Raw genomic sequence first — 25,173 nt, forward strand, 5'->3', positions numbered from 1 at the left:
TGGCAGGGAGTAGAAGTACTTGCCCACTGGTACTTTGTAAGATCGGCATTTCTCCTCAGTCCCTAAATGGTAAGGCCCAGACCGTGGTCCAAGTGGTACCTTGAGCTCACCAGTAGTTTGTCTGTCTTGCCACTTGAGCTGTGTGGCTAAGAGTAAATGGGCCAAGGAGTTTGAACTTACAGCAATTTGCAGACATGCTCTGCGCATGCCGATAAGTACAATTGGAGAAGTGAAGCTCTCAGCAGCAAGTCCAGGTCTCTGCCATTCAGACCCTGGGCTAGCCTCAAAGAAGGGGCCAGATGCCAGACTCAGGCACAGCTCTGCCTATGTTGCATGGTGCCTGGTGGCTCAGCTTCCCGCCCACTCAAGCTGCAAGAGCCAAGCCATCCATCCAGGAAGGGGCCAAGCCTCTGACCTCAGCCCTTCTGGGGCCGGTTCGCTCTGGCCCTAATGTGTGCACCAGACTGGATTGGGTAAGTGTGGGGGAGGTGTGGGGGTTGTGAGTCAGGAAAAGACATAGCTTTTATTGAGTTCCTACTGTGTGCCATGTGCTGAACTAGGCTTTCTATATACTAATCCTCAAAAGAATCTTTCAGAGTTGGTATTCTTACCCTCCCCCTCCCTGCAGATGAAGCAGCTGAAGCCAGTGTCATTACATTGCCCAGCACGGGGGTGTCAGAGGCAGTAGAGCAGTCTTGTCAAAGCCCAGCCTCTGTCCCGCATGCCAGTGGTTCTGTTCTTTTGAGCTGGAAAGTGAGGTGTTTCAGCTAGCATTAGTTAAGGGCCTACTGTGTGCTGGATAGCCAACTAGAAGCCTGCACACATTATCTCATTTGGATAGACTGGCTTTGACCATGAGTAAGAGTATGAAACTGAACATTTATTTGTTCACTCATTAAATCTCCATAAATGTTCACAGGCATTGAGGTGGACTGGTCTCGGGAGGACAATGGAGCGGTCTGTTGCTTACTGTCGGGTGTTCCTGGCACAAGGCTTGGAGAGATCTGAATTCCGGGATGGAGCGGGAGTTGCGGGACCGTCAAAGAGCGGTCACAGATAGAATTTGGTGGAACTGTCTTTGTTCATGAAAAAGGCTAGGACCTTTGAGGGGAGATGAATGTGTTTGGGTGAGTTTCTTTTTCAGGGATCAGGGCCCATCTGGGTGCAGGTGATCTGTGACTGGTATATGCAGAAAGGGTAAGAACCAGTCCACGGACATGGATTTGCACAGGGCACTGTGGCAGAGCGGGGGTGGGGGCGGCAGAGCCATGGGTCCTTGCAGGAAAGACAGCCCAGGGGGCTGCCCTGGGTCAGTTAGAGGAGGGATGGGGTCAGGGTGTTAAAGAAAGCCTCAAGGCAGGAAGTCAAGGGCCAAGACCTTCCTGGAGGAGAGAGGGGTCACCACACAAAGGTGAGGAGAGGAGGCAAGCCATTGGCATTTGCTGAAGGCTTGCTGGATCCACGCAGATGACAAACATACTCACTGAGCAGACCCTCAGTTGCTCCGCCAGAGGCACCTTCTCTGTTTTCTAGATGGGGAAACTTGTTCAAGGAAGCAACTTGTCCAGGATCTCACAACTAATCAAGTGGCAGAACCAGGATTCAAATCTGGATTTTTAGTTGCCAAAAGACCATCAGTTCTGTCCCTAAATCATTGTGATTTTAGATGTGAAGATTCAAAGCAGTTGATGACCTGTGGCAGAGGTTAGACAAAAACTGGGAGAGGCAAATTGCCTGAGGAGTGAGGCATAAATCCAGATCACCTGAGAGTTCTCTTTCTGGCCAGAGCCACTCGGCCTCCGCCAGCTGGAGAGCTTCTGGGACCCCCTTTTTCCACTTGAGGAGAGCAGAGATGCTTCCCTGGAGGCGCCCAGGGACGTGGCACTTGGCATCTCCTCCGGGGCTGCACTCACCTGTTCTGGCTCTCCCGGCCTAGCCTGGCTTGGCCTGCTGAGATGCTGGATGCCACATTCTGGGACCTTATTCAGATGCTATCTTTTCCTAGCTTTAACATCCATTGACCCATTTAAAATAGACACATTTAGAGAAGGAAACTGAAAAGCAACACAAAGGAGCAGTTGTTTTTCCAACCACATACACCTTGTGCAGCTTAATGAAGTCGTAACAGAACCAAAGGCAGTGCGTGGTATCTGCGCTTTCCAGGAAGAAAAGCAGGTGTCACCATTATCATCTGGATGCCTGTGGCCACAATGGTTTTAGGCCATCTGAGGCACTGTTGAGAACATTCCTGTGGCATAGTCTATGATGAGCCTTTCGGCAAGGTTAGGAAATTAGGACTCAGCAGAGTTGTGTATTTAATTAAAGACGGGAGAAAGTTGCAGGGTTTCCTGTTTTCTCTTCTTTCCCCTTGTAAGGAAGGGGCCATATAGAACTGCTTCCTGCCATCTCTTGGCTCTGAAGCCCGCCCCCCCCCCACCTTGGAGATGCAGGGTTGAACTGGAGGCCACCAACAGGGATGCTGCTGCCATTCACCTTAATTCCAATGGGGTTGTGGCTTTCCCCTCAAACTCGTAGTTTGACTCTTTGAGAGTTCCCCAAATTGTACAAGGTCAGAGCTGGTAGACTGCCTCTTAGCACACTTGTGCCAGTGGCCTGGCCCCTACCCCTGGTGCCCCCACTCCCACATCTGCAAACAGGGAACCGGAGCCAGAGGGCGAGGGCTGCTGCTGGTTTCTTTGTAAGCACACGGTATTGCAGTGTTGGCCCACTTGTCTTCCCCGTCACCCACGGCAGTGGTCGATTTTAATCCTGACGCAGTACACGTCCAGTAGAGAACATGGAAGTTTTACAAAACAACACATTTGCCTCCTGGTTTCTTTCGCATTGCATTCTACTCCCTTCTGTTCTGTTCCCTTTTCACTTAAAACAAGAACAGCTGGTTTTGACCCTCTGAATTCTCAACTCACAGTCTGAAAAGGTGCGGCCAGGAGCAGGCATGCATGCTCTGCGCGCTCCTGCGGCTGGAGGGGTGGGGTCTGCGGGCCGTGCCCTTCCACTTTGTCGACTGTCCTGGCATGGTATTGCCCGGGGGAGGCCTTCCATGGCAGCAACACTCTCCATGGGGAAGAACCCACTCAATAAAACTTCTCTACTTTTTTTAAAGGAGTCTAGGTAATGATACAAACTACACAATAATGTGAACTAACTGGAAAAATAAGTTAGCCAAGATTATGTATAATACAGGAGATCTCTCTCTAAGAAAATGTTAAAAATTAAAATTTGGACTCAGACCAAAGTCTCATGAGAGGATGGTAATATGTTTTAGAAAAGGATTAACCACGAGATTCTCTTTAATTTTATGGTCCCTTCACTCATTAACAAAGTAGTTTTTTATAGAAATTTGATCTTTCTGCTATTTACCAAAGTGGGCGCGTGGGCAGCGTCCGGCACACGAGGAGTGCAGTGTGTCCTCCCTGCACGGCGTCCACGGTAGTCAGGGTTCCCTCTGGGAGCCCCTGGCCTGCTCCTGCGCCTGCTGCTGTCCTGCAAAGTGGAGAGTCCGGCAGGCAGACGGAGGAGGAACGAAACGCGTTCCCCTCAGAAGGGGGAAGAACCCCGCACACTACATGGCAGATCCAGAGCCATTTCTGCATCTTTCCTTCTGCTTTCACACCAGACAACCCCGTGAAGGAGGCGCTGTCACAGTACTTTTCCCTCTGAGATGAAGGCGCCCCAGCGCGAAGGAGCGCACCCTGTGCCTGAGTTCCACGCCAGCCGTGCCCAGGCTCCAGGCCCAGAGCCCCTTCTTGGGCCAGGCTCTTTTCTGTGTCCGTCTCCTGGCCACTTCCACGTGCAGAGGATGGGGTAGAGAGATCCTGCCGCCTTCGTGTCACCAGACTGCCCTGGGATAGGGGAGCTTTTGTTTGGTGTGAGCACCCACCGGGAGAAATACCGGTGTTCAGAAGACAGTCTGCCCTCACCCTCCAAGGAAGGACAGAGTCGTCCTTGGTTGTTGAAAAGCAAAATGCTCCGGCTAATGAGGAACAGTTGAGAGATGGGTGGGCCACCATCCTTGCGGCAGGCCGCTGCCTCACCTCCGGTCCTGACCTGGCGCAGACGACAGGCAGGGCTGCTGCCGTGCGAGGCTTCATCTCGCAGCACCTCCTGGTTGCGTGACAGGCCAACGGGAGAGGCCCTCTTAAATTTTTCTCTTTCCTGCCCTTGTCTCCTCACTATCTAGCTGTATCTTTTTATAAAAGAAGACTCAGAAGACAGTCTTACTGCTCTGCCACGTATTGTGAGAATTCTAATCCCCTCTGCAGAGATAGTTCCCCGGGAAGATGGCGTGCTTGAGGCGAGCATCAGCTTTGGACTCGTAGCTCATGGTTGAAATCTCGGGTTTACCATTTCTTGGCTGCATGGGCTTGCACAAGTCACATAGCGCCTGTAGGTCTCATCCCCCTGCCCGTACATCACTTCTTCATCACAGCGTTGCTGTGAGAACGCCCACAGCAAGCACCTGGCATATTGCAGATTCTGGATAAAAGGCAGCCACTCCCTAGCAGTGTGACTTGGGATAGGATACGCCCTGGGAGTCACTGTTCTCAGCTCTCGAACAGGGAAAATGATAGTACCTACGTCATGGTGTGGGGAGTGATGCATTAGTGCCTATAGAACACTCACTTAGCCCAGGGCCAGGTGTGTGTACACACTTCATGCACATGCACACCACTCTTATTATCTACAGAAAGAACAAGTGCTTAGCTTTATCCGTGTGCCAGGATCTCCCAGTTGAGGATGGCAGTTACATTTGTCCACAGTCATGGGGAGACGGGACCTTCCTATGGTTTACATTCAGGAAATGGGCCCTTGCTCGGGGTCACATGGCTGGCAAGCCGTAGGGGGTGGAGCCGGGGCTGAGGGCCAAGCTCAGGCTGCTGCAGCCTCTGCTTCATGCTTCCAGAAGGCAGGACGTGGGCTCTGAAGGAGGAGGAGTGTCAGTCTGCCAGTGGTACCATGTGTTGTAGCCAATTAATCGTTTGGCAGAAGTCCTCCTTGGCCCAAGGTCCCTGCACAGTGTTAGTGCTATGGAGGGCGAGGCTCCATTTCTAGGAGCTCGTACACGTACCTGGTGCCTGCAGGGTCACCTCTACAGCCAGGGCGGGTGGAACTCGGGACCCTGGCTCAGACATACTTTTTCAGCATCTTTTCTTCTTCTTAGTTGATGACCTCTTTTTTTCTGATTATGAAAGCAATGCATGCCTAATGGGGGAAATGCAGAAAAGAATAAGGAAAAAATTGACCATAATTCTAGTGATCATTTTTATATGAATTTCCTTCAGTTCGCTTTCCTGTGATTATATGCTCTATATTTGCATAGCAGAGATCACGATATTTTAATTTTTATTTAATATCATGTCACTATTTCTGATGCATTTTAGCACCACTGTTTCACAAATATGTCTCATATCTTTCAAAGCTCTTGGTTAGTTGCTGTTTTTATTGGTTGCATAGCATTGTTTTTATGTTTAATGTTTTCTTTCTTAAATTGTTCTAAATTAATTTTACTTGTACAAGTAATCCATGAAGTACATCTTTATCATAATGCTTCTTGCCTTGCCGGGAAAGGAAAGCCCTTCTCGATCACCCTCTTAACTGTAGTCTCTGGCACAGGAGTATTGCTGCATGTTTGTGGTTTTATTTTTTTAAGAATGATGTTTATTTATTGCTTTATTCAATTATAATAGAAATGCATACTCGTGAAAAGTTAATACACCGTCACCTCCCGTTGAAAGTGAAAGTTCCCTAAAATTCTCTTCCCCAGAAAGAACCAATGTCAATAGCATGCTCCATACCCTTTTTTATGTACATACAGCACACACATATGCACACACACATGCACACAGGCTCATACACATATTTAAGAATAAAAAGCCAAAGTGGGCTTCTCTTATATGCACTGTTACATTCCTATTTTCACCTAACATGTGGTGGCATCTTCACATGTGGCTCCTGTCTTCATGCATTGCCCTGTGATCCACAAAAGGGAGGTGCCGTGCTATTTTGCCGTCCCTCAAGATTGACTTGCAGACTGTTCCGGGTGTTTCTGGCTCTGGGAAATGCTGCACGGCCCCTCCGTGTGGGTGGTGGTGTTGGGGCAGTTTCTGACTTTCAGTGTGGCTGTTGGCTTGGTCGGTCGACCTGTGTGCACAGTGTCACGTGCGCCTGGAGGTCATGGGACCTCGGGGGCGCGGGGATGAGGAGCGAGCACTGTGCCCGCTGGAGGTTGGGTGCCGAGGAGCCAGGGCTGGGAGCCAGAAGGCTGGGGCCCTCCATCCACCACCCGGCTGAGTGCCGCCAGCGTCCGTGAACCAGGGCACGGCCCTCCCTCAGTGCTGCTCAGTGCCATCATTTTCCCCTCCCGTGACATACGACAGCGGGGAGTTGAGTGGTTTGTTTCATCTCTTCTTAAGAAAAAGTTAAATTTATAATCCCAGCCCCGACCTTCCTTGTAACTCATGTGCTCATCCTGTTAACTGGCTTAATATATGGCACCACTATTTCATTAAACAACATACAGGAATAATTAGTTCAGCAACGATGCCTCAGAACAAAAGCCCTTGATTTAGTTTAACTTTATAAGTTGCTCTCTTTTGATGTGCAGGAACACATCTGGGGTCTTAAAGAAAGCAGAAAGAAAAATAGAAGACGTTTAGTCAGGCTGGGGGTTAGGGTTTTCCGAGTGCGGCAAGTAACCCTTTGGTCCCAGGCCTCGCTAACACAGTGGGAGCCCTGTAGACGGCGTGTGCTGCTGGCGTCGGGGACGAGGCCAGCCACAGCGACCATTGCCAGGCCCGAGGAGGCAGTGCACCTCACTCCCCCACAGGCTCTGCTATGTGCGCTCCCCTTGCCCAGGCTTGTGGCCCGTGCTCTCCGTGTGACTTCAGACTCTCATTCTGTTCTTTCATTCACTTAGCAGACATTTACTTGGTGTCTGTTGTGTGCCAGACGCATGGCAGGCACTCTGGATATAATTGGCGAACAGGACAAAAGTCCCACCCCCTGGAGCCGGCGTTCTGTCTGCCGGTCACAGTTCCTCCATCTGCTCCGCTTGCCCTCGGTCTTTTCCCCATCACCCCTTTTTCCACATGTGCTCTCTGAGGCCTTTCTGACTTTTATACTTCCTCACATCTCACCTCTCCCACCAGGAGAAAGCTCCAGCAACTTGGCGTGAGCTTCGGGGCGTTGCATTGCCTGCTGCAGCCTCAGCTGCAGTCATTCTTCCTCATATGCTCTCACTGTCTCCTGACCTGTGTGCGTCCTGCCCTTTCCATCCTCAAGGCCCAGCACAAACGTGACTTCCTCTTGCATTTCCCCTCCAGGTTCCCTGCCAAATGGTAACCATGGCTCCTCCTCCACTTTCCTGGCCACCCTGGGACAGCCCTCGCCACATGGTGCACAGTAGCAGGTTGTCAGGTGGTGAGAAGCTTCAGAGGCTGGAGGTTCTGTCCAGTTCATCCTTGTGTCCTTAGATCTGGCATGGTGTCAGGTATTGCCCGCAACAGGCTCCTCCTCAAACAGGGGGCTGTCTGGCCTGGTGTGCCCAGCCTGGCCCCAGCACTTTCTGGTGATTTGACTACCTGTGAGAGTCTGTGAGCCCTTGGCTCCGCGGCCATAAAAGCTGCATGGGAATCCCTCCCCCACGGACTATTGTGAGCCAAGGGCGTGCTTAGGAAGGGCCTCGTCTGATACCCGAAATATAATAGGTGCTCAAGAAGTGGTAGTGCTGTCGTTTGCAAAGGTTTTTTGGACTGAATTTCACACAGATTTTGTTCCAGTTGGTTTTTTAGAGCCCTGAGATTAGCTGAGCCAGATTAAGTGACTCTTTCTCTCTCTGGCTTTTGGTTTCCAGGGAACCAGGTTTTGTGGCGGGCAGGCAGGTGTCCCGTGTTTGTAGGAGGCCAGCAGCTTCCCTGAGTTCCCTGTCACAGCACCCCCATCCCTGCTCTGCCACTTGATTTCCTTCCCCCCAACCCTGCCCTCTCACCCAGGACAGCAAAAGGCACAGGACACTGTTCTTGCCCCCTCTACCAGCGAGACACTGTTCTTGCCCCCTCTACCAGCGAGACACTGTTCTTGCCCCCTCTACCAGCGAGACCCCGTGGGAAGTGTTGGGTCTTCTTTGGCTTCCCTGCAGGCATTTAGTTAGCCCAGCTAGACTGCAGCTGGTCTGTGGGTTGGATCCTGTGCCGGGATTGCCCTGGGTGAGAGGGGCTCCCATTTTGCAAGTCAGCGTCACTTCATTGGCCGGCATCACCACCCCTGCCGAGCCATTCTGGTCCTCGCCCATGACATTGTAGACTGTCTCCCATGTGCCGTCCTCCTGTATGGTGCATGTTCTGACAGGCGGCAGATGCGTGAGGGACTGTCCGTTTGTTGCCACTGAGCGAGCACTTTGGGCCAGGCACCTTGCACATACATCTTGATTCTCACATCGGCCATGAGAGGAAGGCAGTATTTAACCCCTTTTTAGGAATAGAGATGCTGAGGCCAGAGAGGCGAAATGACATGCCCCAGGTTCAACTCCACGACAGGGTTTGAAGCCAGGTCTGTCTGGTTATAAAGTTACCGCTCTTGAGCCTTACTCAGAAACTCTCCTCAACCATCAAAAAGAAGAGCAGGGGGTATTTTCCCACCTTTCCCACCTGGAACATGTTTCCATTTTAAGTGCCGTTCCGATTCCCGTTCTGTGTATTTTCCTTGGTCCTGACCCCCCTGCCACCCCTCAGCCCGTTTTCGGTGGCTCCTGCCCCTCCAGGCAGAAGCACCAGGCCGGCAGGCAGAAGCCAGCTTACCCTGCCCGGCTCCCTCACCGGGGACAGCAGGCTTCAGGAGGCTCTCCTGTAATCTCTCTATCCACACAGCCCTCATTTTAATTTGCAAAATTGAACCCAGATCGAGAGCAGTAAAGCCAGAGGACGGTAAATATTCATGCCTCAGTGAGCGAGGGTGGCTCCATTACCGTTGTGAGATTGGGAGAATTACCTTGGGGATTATGTATATTCATGGGCCGATTTTTATTTGCGATAGAACATGACTCACATTGGCCTGTGTGTTACCCGTTCTACCCCAAACAGACTTTGCACAAAGCTTATGCCCTTAAGCTTCTGAAAGTCATCTCAAGTGGATTGCCCTCTCCTTCTGCTTCCTAGGAGACGGGTAAGAATAATAATCACTCCAGCACCCAACCAGGGGCTTCCCGTTTTTCTCTTTCTGCTTTACAAGATGTGGTATTATTCTTGTGTCCGCGTTGCAGATGAGGAGACTGAAGCTGAATGTCATGCCATGTGTTGTTTATATGGCTGTCTCCCCACACTGGGCTGCTAACCCATCTACTGCAGGGACCACGTCCCACTCTATCCCGTGTGCCTGGAACAGAGTAGGTGCTCAGAAAATGCTGGCTGAGTCCATGCCCATCTCGTGGGCCTGCTCTGCCACTTGCCCGTGGGCTTCAGGCAGTCCCTCTGGTGCCTGGTGGCACAGATCTGGCTGCTGCAGGCACAGGGCTGGGTCTCCGTGCTCCATGGTAGAGCTCACAGTACCTGGGCCTCAGTACATGGCAGGGTCAGCAAACCGCGGCCTGCCACCTGTTTTTGTAAATAAAGTTTTTCATTGATGGCTGCTTTTGTCCCATAATGGCAGACTTGAATGGTTGCAGCAGAGATCATAGGGCACGCAGAGCCTGAAATGTTTACTATCTGGCCTTCTACAGAAAAGTATGCACGGCCTGGTGCACAGGCCTCGAGGGAGCTGAGCAAACAGCCCATATTCATGCAGCTCCTTCGAATCCTCTTTTGATTTCATTGTCGTCCCAGGGAAGTTGGGGTGCTTATCTTCACTTACCGAGGATGAAACAGTATAGTAGTAGTGTTAGTGACTGATCCTTATTGGACAGTATCTACTTCTTACGATGCCACACTCATTGTTTCACATGGACTGTCTCAACATAATCCTCACTCTGACGGAGCAGAGGTGGTCGTTGTGGGTCGCCTCACCCTGGCCCTTGAGGTGGGTGGTTTGGAGCCCTGGCACCAGGCACTGCACTAAGGAGGAGTGGGAGTGGTGGGGAGCTCAGGTCTGGAGCTAGCAGAACAGGAGTGGTTTGGATTCCATATCGGCCCTGCACGCCACCTCTGCCTGTACCGTTCCTCCTGTCTGTCTTTGCCGCATACACCTATCACCTTGTGGCAGGCTCCTGCTGACTCTCCAGGCTGGGAGGGTGCTGCTTTTCCGACCCACCCTGGAGCAGCCTCTTCCCCGACATTGTCCCAAAGTTCTTGCTTACGCGTTTAAACTAATTTTCGTTAACCTTAACAACTGCTCCTAAACTTGTCAGATAATATTTAATATCGTTATCCCCCCAACCTACTTTCTGGGCAAGTATGTATAAATTGATAATAGCGTCTGGGGAGGAGCTTCTCTCAGCTCCACATAAAAGGTATATATATGTCGGTCGTCTACACTTAAGGGTAGTTCGTGTTAGATAAATCTCTCCAGATATCCAGGAAAACATTTGTCAGCCCCAAGCTTTGCCTTTGGAGCGATCTCTGGCATATGGAAACTGAAACTGCTGCCAGCAGCCACGCCTCCTTTGAGTTCCTCCGGCCACCCAGCTTCTTGGGGAGCTCCTCCCCAGAATGGCGTCTTAAGGGCCAGGCGCAGCAGAACTGAGGGGCCTTCCCTGTGCCTCAGCTGAGCTCATTAGGTTTCTGGCTCTGGCCGGGGTTGTTTATGCAACGGGTGCTGGTGACTTGGCGATTCTAGTGCTTGGCCTGGGTATAAGGGCCTTTGACCTTTGTTATCTGAACCCAGAGACAGTGTCCCTTCCAGATGCAGTTTTCTGCTGCTCCCCCCACCCCACACTCCCCATGCCAGGTCTTTTAATTTCACTCTTTCAATCGTAACAGCTCTTTCCTGAGTGATAGGTACTGTGCTTGGGCTTCATTCTCATCGTTTTTAGTTCTTGCGCTAGCCTTGCAGGCGCTGTCATCCTTACCTTACAGACAAGGAAGCCGAGCCTCAGAGGGTAAAGAGGCCAGGCTCTTCCCCAGCTGGGAAGTGGCAGAACTGGCCAGCATGTCTTACCCCAAAGCTGCAGCGCTTCCTGCTGCACCGGAGCCACATCTCGTCATGGGACTACCTTCTGAGGCCAGCCCTGGGGGCAGACGCCGTGGAGACAAGCATTCCCCTCAAAGATCGCTTGGGCGGTTGCCAGGTTGGATGCCAGCCCACCCCTCAGTAGGGTCGGCTAGTGTTGGGACCGCTGGTGTTCCTTCCATGCAGTAGAAGATGAGGGGTTGAATGGCAAGTGTGTATCTCCGGATACTGGCGCCTCCCTCGGCAGCACGCAGGTACTCACTCCAGCAGAGACTTGCTGCTGAAACCCGGTGCCCAAGGGCGGTGGTCTCCCCACCACATCTCAGCGTGCTTCGGGGCTGGCAGTCTGCGAGTGAATGCAGGCAGATGGGTAGTGGTGGTAGTGGTGTGCACGAGCCTCTTGCTGGCTGCCTGAGTCGTTCCCTAGGTCTGTGAGCGCTTGCGTCCCTTCAGTTGAGTGCATCCCTCCCTCACATCTTGTTCGCTCCAGGGTTAGGGTGCCGGGATAAACGCCACCATGTGCCACGGCCAGTGAGTCTGTTTTCACAAGGGCAGTTAATTCCAAACTTTATTTTTATATTTAAAACAAACATGGTTTGCACAGAATGCAAAAATTTCGATGAATCTTAACTTATAAAACTTAGGACTTCCAAGAAATTCTGTGCTTCTAGCAGATAATTTTTGGGCAGTGTCCTCCATTTGTTCTCTGCCATTAGGAAAGGCAGAAGCACATCATGTTGTCTTTGGGGAATTGTGAGCACCTTGGCATGCTGGCATCTCAGCAAGAGGCCCCCTAAGGCGTGGATATTCTCCTTGAGGCTCTGGGTTCAGTAGAAAATGCAGGTTTCCTATGGGTCAGTGGGCTCCATACTCCATTGTGGAGCTGAGAGCTTTCCCTGAGAGATCCCAAGGAGGAGGGAAGAAGGACCCAGAGGGGAGAAGTTGCTCCTTTATTTTTGGATACCCAGCTCCTGACCCATTCCATCCTGCTCTGACTGAGCGTGAGCTTGCCTATAAGCAGTACAAGGCTGTAGGCCCAGTGCCTTAGTCAGCCTGGCACATAGCAGAACATTCGTTGTTGGTGGAATGAATTCTAAACGATGTATTTAAGTTTAAAAGTGAGATATTTGATGTTTGCCTTCAAATTCTTTTTTTTTTTTTCATTCTAATACTAATGACAAACTTGGAAAGCACAGAATAGTATACAGAAAATAGAAAGGAGGAAAAAATTTTTGGTACAGGGTACCCTTCCTGTGACTGTTTCAAGACTTCCAAACATGAGACTGCCTCTCCTCCCCGGACAGACCTTACTTTGATTTTTGTTTTGTCATTAGAAGGTGGCTCCTTGACAAAATGTGACAAAGGCCAGTCAGACGCTGTTCTCCCTATCGCAGGCAAGGCTCAGCCCTAGACCTTCCCCACCGGCCCTGCTCTCTGTCTGGAGGTGGCCTTCTTCCATCCTCCAAGTGGGCCTGGGCCCCACTGCCACAGCTACCACCCGTATGTTGTAGCCTGTGCCAACACCGAGCCATTTTGAGACCGCTTCCCCACCTGGCCGCAGCTCTGGGGCCGGGCCTCTGTGCCCTGCACTCGGTCGTAGCCTGAGCTGTGGGCCACTGAGCTCGTACTTCAGAACCAGACATTGTTGGCTTTGCACCCTCATTTCCCCATTTGCCAGCCCAGTGGCCTTCAGCAGGTTACTGACTCTGTTTCCTCATCTGTCAAATGGTGGTGACAGCACCACCTACCTGGTGGGGCGATTGTGAGCCTGGGTGAGAATATGCGGAGTGCCCGGCAGGGTGCCTGCCTCACCCTGCCTGATGCAGCCCAGGCCGGGGGCGTTTGGTTGGGGAAGGAACCTGACAGTCTTTCTGCAGAGATGACAGCCTGGTGGGATGGTCTTCCTTGGTTTTTAAAAGCCTTTCCTCCTAAATCAAAGCAATACAGGATTACTCAGGAAATCTCTATGAAGTATGAAGAAACTGGAAAACCAAACTCACCAAGAAGCCTATCACCCAGAGGCAACTGCTATTTGCAGTTAAGGTTATATTTTAAATATTTTTACGCCTTGATTAGTTGTCCAGTATTACAGAGAAAGCATATTTCCGTGCTGATGAAACTGCTTCATCTGTTCAATTACTTACGTGACATCTCATCCGCTGCTTATTTAGCTATTCGTCTACCGTTGGGCTTCTGGGTTGTCACCGTCTTGTGATTATCATAAAGAATAGTGAAGTGAATATTTTCGTGACCCATCTTTGCCTTTCAGAGAGTTTCCTCGGGGTGAGATTCTTAGACGTAAGATGTAGAAACAATTAGCCCTTCTAGAAAGGCTTGGACCAAGGTGATCTCGAGTGGCCCTGAGGGTTGTGGTTGTGGGCAGCATTCTTTGTCTCAGGGCCACTTTGTGAAGAACAGGCACTTCCCATTGGGCACCTGGGTGGCGTGAAGGTGGGTTCACTCAGGTCGAGGACAAACCAGTTCAGTGTCTTCAGAATGCCTGGCTCTCAGGCCTGGCCTGGGGTCAGCCCTCCTGCTGGCTGGCTCTTGGTCTAGGTCCTGCACGGAGCTGGGGTTGTTTGGAGCAGTGGCATCCCCCATCGTGCCACTTTTCCCTTTTATTTTGTAGGAACTCAGAGCCTTATATCTTCTCTTTTGTCCTCCCCCTCCTGGCAGGTGGCATGACAGTTTCCATAGGTTTGAGGAGAAATGAGAGAGTCTCCCATTCTGTGCCAGCTGCCTCAGCCAGAGTCCCCAGTGTCTCCCCATGTGGAGAGGGTAGGTTGGGCCAGGCTTTAGTTAGGGGGCCAGGCTTTAGTTAGGGGGCCTGCTGGCTTCTCGTCCTGCGGCCGTGGCTTCAGGATGTTGCTAGGGAAGGCAAGACTCAAGTCTGGGGTTACGGTGCTCAGCAGGGAGACCAGGAAGTGTGTCTCATTCTCCTGCTGCCTCTCCCACCCTGCCCACCCGCCTTTACTGCTCCTCCTGGCCCAGCACCCTCACAGAGTCCAGCTCAGAGCAAACTGTCAGTCTTCGTTGAGTGAATTGATTGGAACCTGATTGTATTAAATGTAATTGACCAGAATGTCTGTCTTTTATTTTTAAAGAATTAATTTTTAATTATATAACCAGTTTGTGAATGCCTGCATGTCCCAAAAGTGAAACATTTTCAGTTAAGGGGAAAGGTCCCGTTCTGTCATACCCCATCCTGGCCTCCAGTCTAGAGGAAGCCCCTGTTAATTCTTTTGAGTGTATCCTTCTAAACCCTTCCCTATGCAATACATATATATTCATAAAAATACATGATGCCATTTTGTAAATGTATCATGTTATGTGGTTTTTGCACTTTTTCTGTTTTTGCCCAATATCGATCTCGTTCTGTCACTACATACAGAGCCTGACCACTGCATTGCATTTGTGAGTATGGAGATTTCATATTGCACATTGCCATGTGCCATGTGTCATGGATGGGCTCTTGGCCCACTGCCCAGTCTCCATGCATATTACCTGTGCTGTGGTGACCATCTTATCTAGTACTCACATGCACAGGTTTCTCCCTGGGAGGTATCAGGAAATGAGAACCCCAGCCTTGCTTTTCCTGGAACTCTGTTCCACGGGCTGTTCCCGAATCCCTTCTATATTGGCAGGCCCTGCCTCATCAGGACAAGATGCACAGATGGAAAGAAGGGGCTCCTGCCCCCTCAGAGCCCTGCCCCAGCATCAGCTTCATCTTGTTTTGAACCCTACCCCATAGAATTCTGCCCAGACCTGCTGGCACTTCCTTACACTTTCCTCACAACCCCTTCCCCATGCCATTCCCTCTCTCCTAATCTCGTTTGCATGGCATTATCCTTCAAAATCCAATTCAGATGTCACCTCCTCTTGGCAGACCCCTAAGCCCCTGTCGTGGCACTCAACACACTGTGTTCTATATAGCACTTTACACAGCTGCTCCCCAGAGTGAGTGTGGAGTCATAGAGGGCAAAGGCCATGGCTTCCCCCATGTCCCCATGTCAAGTGAAGGGCCTGCCTGGTAGCAGGTGCTACTAGTATGTGTGTTGAGGGAATGCAGGGGGTGACATTGGCAGTGGACCCTGAAGAATGCCCACTGTGAAAGGTGGATAAATAAGCAGGAGCCAGAGGCTCAGGGTGAGCCAGGACATAGACACAGAAGGAGGCCAGGCTGGAGAGGAGGGCTGGGCTGAGGGCCAGCCACAGAGTGAGCACGACACCTGGAGCCTGGGTGGGCTTGAGTGAGGGCATTTTATGACCCCGGGCTCTATACTAGGCGGGTGGCCTGGCAGAAGCATGGGGAAGGGGTGACTGTTGGGGGCGTCTGCGTGGGAAATGGGGACCAGGGATGGGAAGAAACTGTAGGTGGGGGGCAGACAAATTTCAGGATTTGCCACTTAGGGGCAATGGGAGCTTTTAAAGGATGAGGCAGAAGCCAGCGGCTGAGGTTTGGACTGTGAGTTGGGGTTTGGGGCCACCACGTTCACTGAGGAACTGGCACTCTTCAAGTGCTCCACTAGATAGTAGGTGCATGCCACCTTCTTAAATCTTTCACAGAAGCCCTGTGGCCTAGGATGTATTAGCCCCATTTTACTGATGAAGAAACTGAGGCTTGGAAAGGTCATGAAACTTGCCCGAAGCTCAGAGCTAGAGCACAGGGCTTGGTATACCCACATAGGAGCAGGGGCCATGGGGGGAGGGAGAGGGGGAGCGCTCACAGAGGGCTGAAGGAAAAGGGAGCCTTGGGACCCACCGCTTTGAGACCCAAGCCCGTCTGGATTCTCTGCGCAGGCCCACGCACACAGGTGTGGTCATGCTCGCTGCTCCGCAGACGGCTTTTCTGGGCCCTGCCCCGAAGACAGAGCTGGCTCCCTTGGCTTGCCTCCCAAGGATTCCTTACCCCCCAAAAAGCCCAGGGATGTCGTTAAAAACAATTAAAGCCCCAGTTGTATGGAAGACAGAAGACTCAAACATTGGTGTAATTCAATTTAAAGTTTTATGGGATGACAAACGCGTGGAGGGTGGCTGGGAGGAGGAGCATAAAGCTTCCTGGCAGGCCCCTTGTCACTTTTACGGTTCTCCATTGTTGCAGTGACTGGGAGGTTCATAACCAGGGTTTGTTTGCGAGGTCGCTATGGAGGAGCAGGGGCCTTTGCTGGGCCATGTGGTAGGAAACCAAATCCATTCCCTTCCTCCCTGGCTGCCCTCCATGTGGCAGGCACCCTGTAGGGGACCAGGGGTGAGCAAAATAAACCCAACTTATGCACGGGCAGCTGTCCGTGTGGCGCGGGAGCCGCACAGAAAACAACAGAATGCACAGGCACGTAGTGGAAATAATAAGGTGCTGCGAGTGCCGTGAGAAACGTTGCAGGGTGCTCCAAGGCGCACAGGTGGGCCCTGCTGGGAGTGAACTTGGGCCTGGGCGTCGGGGGCCAGGAGAAGAGCCGAAGCAGGCAGACATGCAGACAGGCAAAGCCCTTGTTCCATCTCTGATCCTAGAATTGGATCTTTGGGGGTCTGTGGGCCCCCAGGCTCCTGAAGATCTTCCTTTTCAGATGGGGTATTCCTTATTTCTTAGCAGGGATCTCGGAGAGGAAGTTCTCCTTGGCTCCCTCCCCTCTTTCCCCAGGGGACAGTTGGTCTTTTGTTGAGGCCCCAGTGAAACTTTTTCGTAGAACAGATCTTACCTCTGGTCAGCCAGCACAGTTCCCCAGAGACACAACCAGGGGGGAGGAGAAGTGTGTCGAGTGCTGCCAGGACCGCGTTTCCTGGCACTGGTGCTCAGAGGGCAGGGAGCCCAGGAGGAGAGCCACGATAGTGAGGAGGAGCCTACACAGATCTCCTCCACCTCATCTCCTCCCTGCCCCTCCAGTGCGTCGTCCCTACCTCCAAGAGCCATGTGGGCTCAGGAGCATGCCCATGAAGCCCCTGGGGCCTGGCAGGGTCTCAGTAGACGGGGCTTTCACCAGTTTATCTTGGGTGAACTAGAAGCAGCAGAGACTCTGAGGAGCCTGGCCCTAGAAATGCACATGAAGACAGCAATGGGACTCCATGCCTAATCCATCAGCCTGGCAACAGTTAAAAGGCTGCAATACCAAGTGCTGGCGAGGGTCTCCACTGCCCGTGTGGAGGGAAGCCGGCCACTTCAGAAAGCAATCAGTAAGACCTGGCCACACTGGACTATGGCCCCCATGCCAGCCTTCCATGCAGATTCCCATGCTAGAAAAATGCTGCTCACGTGGACAGGTCCATGTGTACAGGAATGGTTACTGCAACATCATTTCTAGCAGCAAAAATAGCAACTCGTGTCCATCAGTGAGGGCAGGGTTAAAAGGTAGAGCTTTCCTACAAAGAAATACTGCACAGTGGTCAAAAAGAATCGCCTAGATCTGTACAGAGAATCTAGATAAATACATGCTAAATAGATAGATCAGTGTCTCTGTTTCTCAGGAAGAACAGATGTCAGAAACATAATGCAGAAGGAAGGAGGCAAGTGGGAGTGAAGCAATAATATGGGACTATTCGTATAAACATATATATACTATTCAAGGATACATGGGGAAAGTATATAAAATAGAATGATGCATAAAGAATTCATGAAAGTAATTGCAGGGAGTCGAGGAGGGAAATGGGACTAGAGGTCTTCAGCTCGCTGTCAGCATGAAGTGAGAGTGACAAGATCTTAGCGGTCAGTTTCAGGTGGTGGGAACACAGGTGGTTCTGATGTCATTTGATTCCCTGTACCTTTTAGTATGGTTTTCATTTCTCTAAAAAACAAATGGGTGAGAATGGAGTCCCCAAGACCCATGTGATGTTCTCTTCTTGCAGTCCCAGAGGTGGTGCCAGGGCAGCTGGGGTGTGTACCAGCTAGGGAAGTGCTGGCAGCCCCCAGGGGCCCACACTGCCCTCTCCTTGTGCAGAGTCCTGAGTTTGGCTTTTTGTGCGAGATGCAATTAATGCATTAGGCTGGGGTGGGGTGGGGGGATGCCTTATCTGTACCCGGCCTAGCTCGAAGAAGAGGGAGAAATAAGAGCAGCCAAATTGAAACCTTATTAAACAAAATTGGTTAGGTCTGATGGAGCCAAACCTAGACTGATCTTTAAAAGCTTATTTCATTTTTCCCCCTCCGGTCTGAACCTCTTTGAATTGAAGTAACTGATCCTGCTGTAAGCTTATTAGTGTCAAACCTTGTGTGTTTCTTTTCCTCTCCGATTTACATTTTATTAAGTAATGATGAAGTTGCAAGGCCCCGACCCTCGCCTTTGGCACAGCCAGGAGCTTCCAGGCTCATTAGGGGAAGGAAAATGGATAATAGAGGTCCAATCTCATTATAGCCAGGGCCATTATTACAAAAATCTCTGCACATCAGAAAAACTGCTAAGCGCAGGCTATTGTCCACTTCTTTCAAGCATCTGTTGATTCCGTAGAATGCCGGGAGGACCCTAAACACTGCTGTTCCTTTCTGATGTTGGGCCTCTCCATTTCTTACCCCGCAGAAGGAATGCTGCCAAGAACTCCCCATGTGTGAGTTCCCCGCTGCAGTGATTGTAACTCATTTGGACTTCCATGGTGGAGTAGATGCGTTTTTATGGCATGATATAGTAAAAGAATTCGAGTTTTCATGGTGGGCACATATGGATGCTGTAGATAAATGTCTTTAACCTCTGAGACCTCAGTTACCTTGTCTATAAAATGAGATCATCGTCAGCCACCTAAAAGGTTGCTCAGGTCTGTAGAATGTCATCACGCGTGCGTATCTGACCAGCGTCCGGGCTCTCTGTGTGCCTTCTGTATAGGTCATGGGGTTAAATCATGAAGTCCAGTGTTAGCTGGGTACCACTATTCCATGCAAGGTGCTATGAAGAGCAGAGATAAACACTTTGTGATTTCCACCCTGAGTCCCTTCTTTTGGAGGTTTTCAGTAGTCTCCAAAACAGAGACCAGGTTCTTCTGAGTACAGTACCCTACAGAGTCCTCAGGATGCTGGAAAACTATGCGTCGGATTCTCAGAAGACCAGAAGGGGTATCTGAGTGTGTCAAGCCTGGGAGCGCACAGAGGGTTCCTTTGCCCTCTCATCTACTCTGTCAGCAGACACTTACTGTCTGTCCTGTGCCAAGCACTGTGCTACCCAAACACAGACACAACAGTGGCTAGGACGAGCAAAGCAGTGTAGAAGTCGGGTCTGAACCTGTCCGCTGTGCTTGGCCAGGAGGAGGCTGTTGCTGACCCTGGCCAGGGCAGCCCCCGAGGCCTGGGCAGGGGGAGGGAGGGACTGAGCTGCCCCTGCCCCCACCACTCCCAAGTCTCAGGACAGGCTGACCTCTCCTCAGCTTCCTTCTACCCCTGAGCAGGGTCCTCTCACAGTGGAGTCTTACCTCTGCCCCTTCCCTGGAGCCATCTTTCTGGTTCTCACCACATGGGCATCCACAGTGTTGGTCCTCCAGACCCAGAGCAGCCTGGCAGGGCAGGGCTGCTCTGCCCCCAGTGCCAGCCGCCCAGCACGGTTTCTGCTCAGCTGGTCCAGAGACCGGGCCGTGGGATGTCAGGCCTGCGTAGCAGTCCCCACACTCATTGTCCCAAGTCTCAGCCTATTTGCTTTGTGACCTTGGAGACATCAAAAACCTCTGTTTCTTCATCCATAAAATTGAATGTAAAAATATTGACCTGCCTCGTAGGGTTTTCATGAAGAATAACTGACCCAGATGATGGTAAAGCCTCTTTGTCTGTCAGAAAGGGCCGAACTGCTTAGCAAGCACGAACTTGAGTTTTTTAAAAATTGTTTGCTTGCTTGATGTATTCCTTCCTCCCTCTCTCCGTGGGTCCATCCTCCTTTCCCCAGAAGTGCTTGGTGCCAGAAAGAGGAGAGCCACTCAGCAGCCACCGTCCCCTCTCTGAGCCGAGCTCAGGGAATGGGCTTGCCTGGTGGTCCCATGCAGAGCCACCTCCCTGCTCTGCCACCTGCCTTCTCTGCTGCCATCCTAACTGCCCCCTGCCAGACAAACCTGAGTCCTTTGGAGATGCTTGGAAGACTCCTTCCCCTGGGTTGTCTGGAACTTCCTAACTCCTAGCTAGCCGCAGGGCCAGCCCTGCTCTCATAGCATGAGTGTGTACCTCCATGCGCCTTTGTGGATGTATGCATCCCAGACCCAGACTGGAACTCCCTAGGGCAGGGAGTTCCCATCCATGGCTGCATTCATTCATTCCACAAATAGGTGTCGAGGGCCTATATGTCTGGCACTATGCTGGGCACTGAAGATAGAAACAGAACTTAAAGAAAATAAAAGTAAAGCCCTCACCCTCATGGAGCTTACATTCCAGTGTGGGAGGGACAGTCAGGAAACATATATGGTATGTCACATAGTGATGAGTGTTATGAAGAAAAATAAAACAGAAAAGAAGATAGGGATGGGGAGCTCTTATTGCAAAGTCAAGGATGGTCTCTGATAAAGAAACATTTGAGTGGACAGGAAGGAAACAAGGAAAAGAGAAATACGGTATCTGGGGGAGGAGCATCCCAGTCAAAGGCACTGGTAAGTGCAAAGGCCCTGAGGTAGGAGCACACTTGGCATGTTTCAGGAGCAAGAAGTATAAGAAGGCTCCTGTGACTGAAGTGACATGAATTAGCGGCTGCAGGGGAATTGTAGCAAAGTCAGAGAAAAGACAGCAGCCAACTATTGGACCTTTGGGTCCTAGCAAGGACATTAGTTATACACAGTGAGATGGGAAGCCAGTAAAGGGCTTGGAGGCAAAAGTGCAGAGTCATATCTATGTTAAAGCTGCTCTGTGAGAACAGGCTGCAGGAGAAGGGGCAGTAATCAAAGCCAGGTGGGCCTGGGACTAGGGTGGGTTGCAGAGGGAGGGGCTCGGGCACTGGCCCTTTTTGGAAGGTGAAGCCTGCTAGAGTGCCCCATGGCTGGGTGTGTGTATGAGAGAACAAGAAGAGTCAAGGTGGAACCCACAGTTTTCACGTGAGCAGCTGGAAACGTACAGCTGCCATTTCTGAGACAGACAGACGGAAGGAGATGAACCTCAGATGTGGTAGGCTGGAGGCACCTACCAGACCTCCAGGTGGAAAGGCCAGACGCAGTTAGGTGTGTGAGTCTTCTTTTCCCAGCTCCCGACCTCCCCCTCCAGCCTCCACCTCTCCTGGAGCTCCGACTCCTGTGCTCACCTGCTTCCAGCTGCCTCGCAGACCTCTCCCAGGCACAGATCTCTCCGCTGCCCCTCCTCCCCGAAGCGCAAGGCTGTTCCTCCAGCCGGAACCTGGGAGTCTGTCCTCGTGGGCCAGTGACTCCATCGTCCCCACATCTGGTCTGTCAGCACACCCCAGCATTGTACTGCACAAAGAACTCTCAGTCTCTTCCTTGCTGCTTTCCCTCTTTCCTTTCTTATTTCTCCACACTGTGTAGCCAAAGTGACCTTGTCAAAGCATGTGAGAGCAGGTGTCATTCCTCTGCTCAACCCCAGGCCCCCACTACCACTGGGGCTTCTGTTGTCCTCATGGTAAAAGTGGCAGGCCCATGTCTCCAACCTGATGCCACTGCCCCTGGCCCGCGCCCCACCAGCCAGCCCACCACCTTTCAGTCCCTCAGACAAGCCACATTCTTTCCCACGTCAGAGCCTCAGACCTGCTCTGCTCTTCCCTCTGCCTGAAGTCCCTGTGGCTGGTTTCTTCTACTCCCTCTGGTCTCAGCTTTAGTGCCACCTCCTCAGGGAAGCCCTCCCTGATGACCCAGGAAGGATTGCGCCACCAGTTATTCTCTCCCATAGCACCTCTCCGTGGTTTCGTAATCTGCATTTATTAGTTGATGATTTTATAAACCCCTGCCCCAGCACTAGACTCCAGAGTCTGTTCTGCTCACCCTGTATCACTCCAGGGCCTGGGCCTGGGACATGAGAGACACTTGATAAATACGTGTTGAGTGAATGCACGTGCACTGCCTCTGCCACTCAACTTGGATATTCGTAAATGTGAGTGAGTTGTTGAGTGGATGGATGGAATCTTTCAAAGTTGGCCAGAAAATGAAAGGAAAGCCTGTTTTTTTTCCCATTCTGGAGTTGGCAAAACTATTTTCCCATATTTTTGGTGTCCTAGATGGGCTCTGACATTCTTAAAGGCTGTCTTACAGAACGTGGGCTTGTCGACAAGCCTGTGTGCTGCTGCTGCTGCTGCGTGCGCCCACAAGAGCCCACAGTCGTGCCACGCCACCCTGTCCCCATCTTTATCTGTTTCACAATTTCCTGTCTGGGCCCTTGAAATCTTGATTTGCACAGTTATTTGTCTTTCTGCTCTTTACCGTGCCCTCGTAAGGCATTCTTTATTATTTCAGTCCTAAGAACACAAGTCCCGTTGAGAAGAACATGCTTTTAATGAAGCCTGCCTGGAGATGGCTTGATGGTGGGGGTGGGGGCTGTCAGGGTGGTGAGGTCCCTGTGCCTCTGTCACAGGGAGCATCCTAAACACCAGGAGCTCGCTCAGGCCCCGGCTGCTCTGGAATGTCCGCTCCATGCTTTCTTTGCCATGAGGGGCATTTCTCTTCCAGAATCAGATGCAGCATTCTCTTCGGACGGGCTGGGTATTTAACTGGGTCTGTCATAAGCGATGTCTGTAGCCGCCCTCTGTGCTAGGCACCAAGATGCAGCAGTAGGAACCTGGATTTACAGGGGGAGATATGCAAGTTTGATAGGCCGAAGTTAAGAAATCTGGCCATGCCAGATGCTGGAGAAGACATGTATCCACTGAGAGTCTCTGGCCTGTGGGTGGAAGCGCACACTGGTACTTTATTCATCCAGCAGACGTGAGCCCTCACTCGCCCCCGACCCAGCCGTTCTGGTCCAGGGCCCACGTCTTCCAGAAGCCCTCCCTGCACTGTGCATCAGGTGGGACTCTTGTGTGAGAGGGAATTCATCGCATCATTTTCCAGCAAAAAACTGGAAGTGACCCATGTGTACATCGATAGGAGGCTGAATGGGGGTGTGGGTGTGCCGTGTGACATACGGCATCAGCGACAAATGAGCTGCAGGTGTAGGCAGCACGGGCACGCACCCTCAGAGCGAAGTACTGATTAGGCATACGTACTACGTACGCAGTGAGCCTCCGCACAGCCATGTACACGTGTATATAAAAAGAAAGGAATGCCACACACCAAATTCAAGAGATTGGTTGCCTCCAGCTGGGGGGCAGGCAGGAGAACTAGGTGGGGGAGGGGCACGGAAGGGGAGCGAAGTTATTGGTAATGTTTTAGTTCTCAGGGTGGATGATGGGGCCGCGGGTATTTACTGTATCGTAATTTAACTCAGTAAGTACGTAGAGGCAGACTGGCAGAACCATAAAACAGCAATGGCAATACAGGAAGTCAGCTTCAGAGCAACCCAAGGAGAGTAACCAGCTCGGTCTGGAATGAGCAGAGAAGCCATTCCAGGAGGTCCCCTGAGATGAACAGCAGTTTCAGGTGGAAGAGGTCCCAGGGAGGAGGGTCCTCACAGGCAAAACGAATATATGGTTATGTATATAGGGAAATGTTCAAGCTTCCCCTGGTTGTGGCTTCAAGTGTTGGGAGAATATGGGGCAGGCCATGTGGTGGGAGGCTCCAGGGAAGGCCATGCAGAGAAGCCAGGCGAGCAGAAGTCCTTGTTGGGACAGCAGAGGGAGCGTCAGGAGGTGCAAGAGCCCCTACCCTCCCTGAACAGCTTACCCGATGTGGGGGAGGGGGGTAGCAGCCAAGGGCTGATTGCCCATAGAATTTCACGTGACCAAAGGTCCTGCTCACAACAGCTATGCCCAAAAGGTTTGAAAGTGGTGATGTGGAAGAGGGGAGCCCGTGTAGAGGTCGGTGCTAACGAATTGCATCATCCGACATGTGTTTTAGAAAGCTGGCCTGGAGAAGGGAGACGGGTGGGATGGGGGCCACAGGACAGCTCACTGGGTGGCTACAGGCCTCAGGGGGGAAGAGCTGTGATTTGGGGTCTGCCTCGCAGGGCAGACGCTTAGTGTAAGATAATATTCTCCGGTTACTCTGAGGTGCATTCCTGAAAATCTTAGTTTCCCATTGCCCTTGTAGACCATTTCAGAGATGTTTTATGTTTCTCTTTGATTGATCTTGGCTGTGGCTTTTGACACCACACTTCTCACTTTCTCTGCCCCCTGACCTCTTGGTTAGGTAGTTAATGATCTTTAAACAAACACTTGAGTATTATGGCTCTCCAGGAAAGGCTCTGGCCTCCTGTGCCCGGAGCAGCTCAGCATTCTCCCTTTATCCAGGAAGAAAACGAGTGCTCCGCACACCCGGGCTTTGCAGATGGGGATGCTTGCAACCTGAAGGCCAGAGTGTCTTCACTTAACAGGTTTTGATGGCCGGTTTTCTGAAGTACATTACCTGTTTCTTTGCTGCACTAAGCGTGATCTCATCTCCTCTCCGACGGTGGATCTTAGTAAGAATGTTCATTGATTTCATGAACGTTTATTAGAGCCTCTCCTATGTCTGTTCCTGATTTACAAACTGTGGGTGCAGAAATCTGCCTGGTGTAGTAGTGGGTGTGGCGGTTTCCAGAGATAAGATCAGGTTACTCCTTTGCCTTAACTCCTCTGCGACTTCCGGCCTGCCCTCTCCTCCCTGCCCTCCCTGCCCTCCCTGCTGCAGCCCTCCCGCCTCTTTGTTTATTTCTCAGACCCACGGAGCCTCCATCCTGGGCCTATACATTCATCAGCTCCCCTGTTCAGAACTATCTTTTTCTGGACCTTCACAACATAACTTCTTATAATCAGGTCTTAGCTGAGTCATCACTTTTAGAGAAGTCTTCCCTGACCACTGCTCTAAAAAGCCAGACCTCCCCCCAAACCCTAGTCCTTCTCTATATGTTACATATGGTATACATATTATATGTAATATAGTACTTCATATATAATATATGTATATAATCATGTTAGTTATATATTTAGACACAAAGTTTTATATATTATATCAGTACGAACTTAGTTAATTTAATGTATTTGTAGTTTTATTGCCGTTTCTCACTCTGTTCCTACCCCAAGAACAGTCCCTGGC

General features: G+C 51.2%; 1 protein-coding gene across 3 annotated transcripts in view; it reads left to right on the plus strand.

Annotated features, from left to right (window-relative positions):
- The window catches only part of EEFSEC (eukaryotic elongation factor, selenocysteine-tRNA specific), a 249,804-nt gene that overhangs the window by 158,072 nt on the left and 66,559 nt on the right, over nt 1-25,173 (plus strand). The gene's annotated exons all lie outside the window — the stretch shown is intronic.

Source organism: Ursus maritimus, unplaced genomic scaffold (genome assembly GCF_017311325.1).
Source record: "Ursus maritimus isolate PB19 unplaced genomic scaffold, ASM1731132v1 scaffold_14, whole genome shotgun sequence".
Lineage (NCBI taxonomy): Eukaryota > Metazoa > Chordata > Mammalia > Carnivora > Ursidae > Ursus > Ursus maritimus.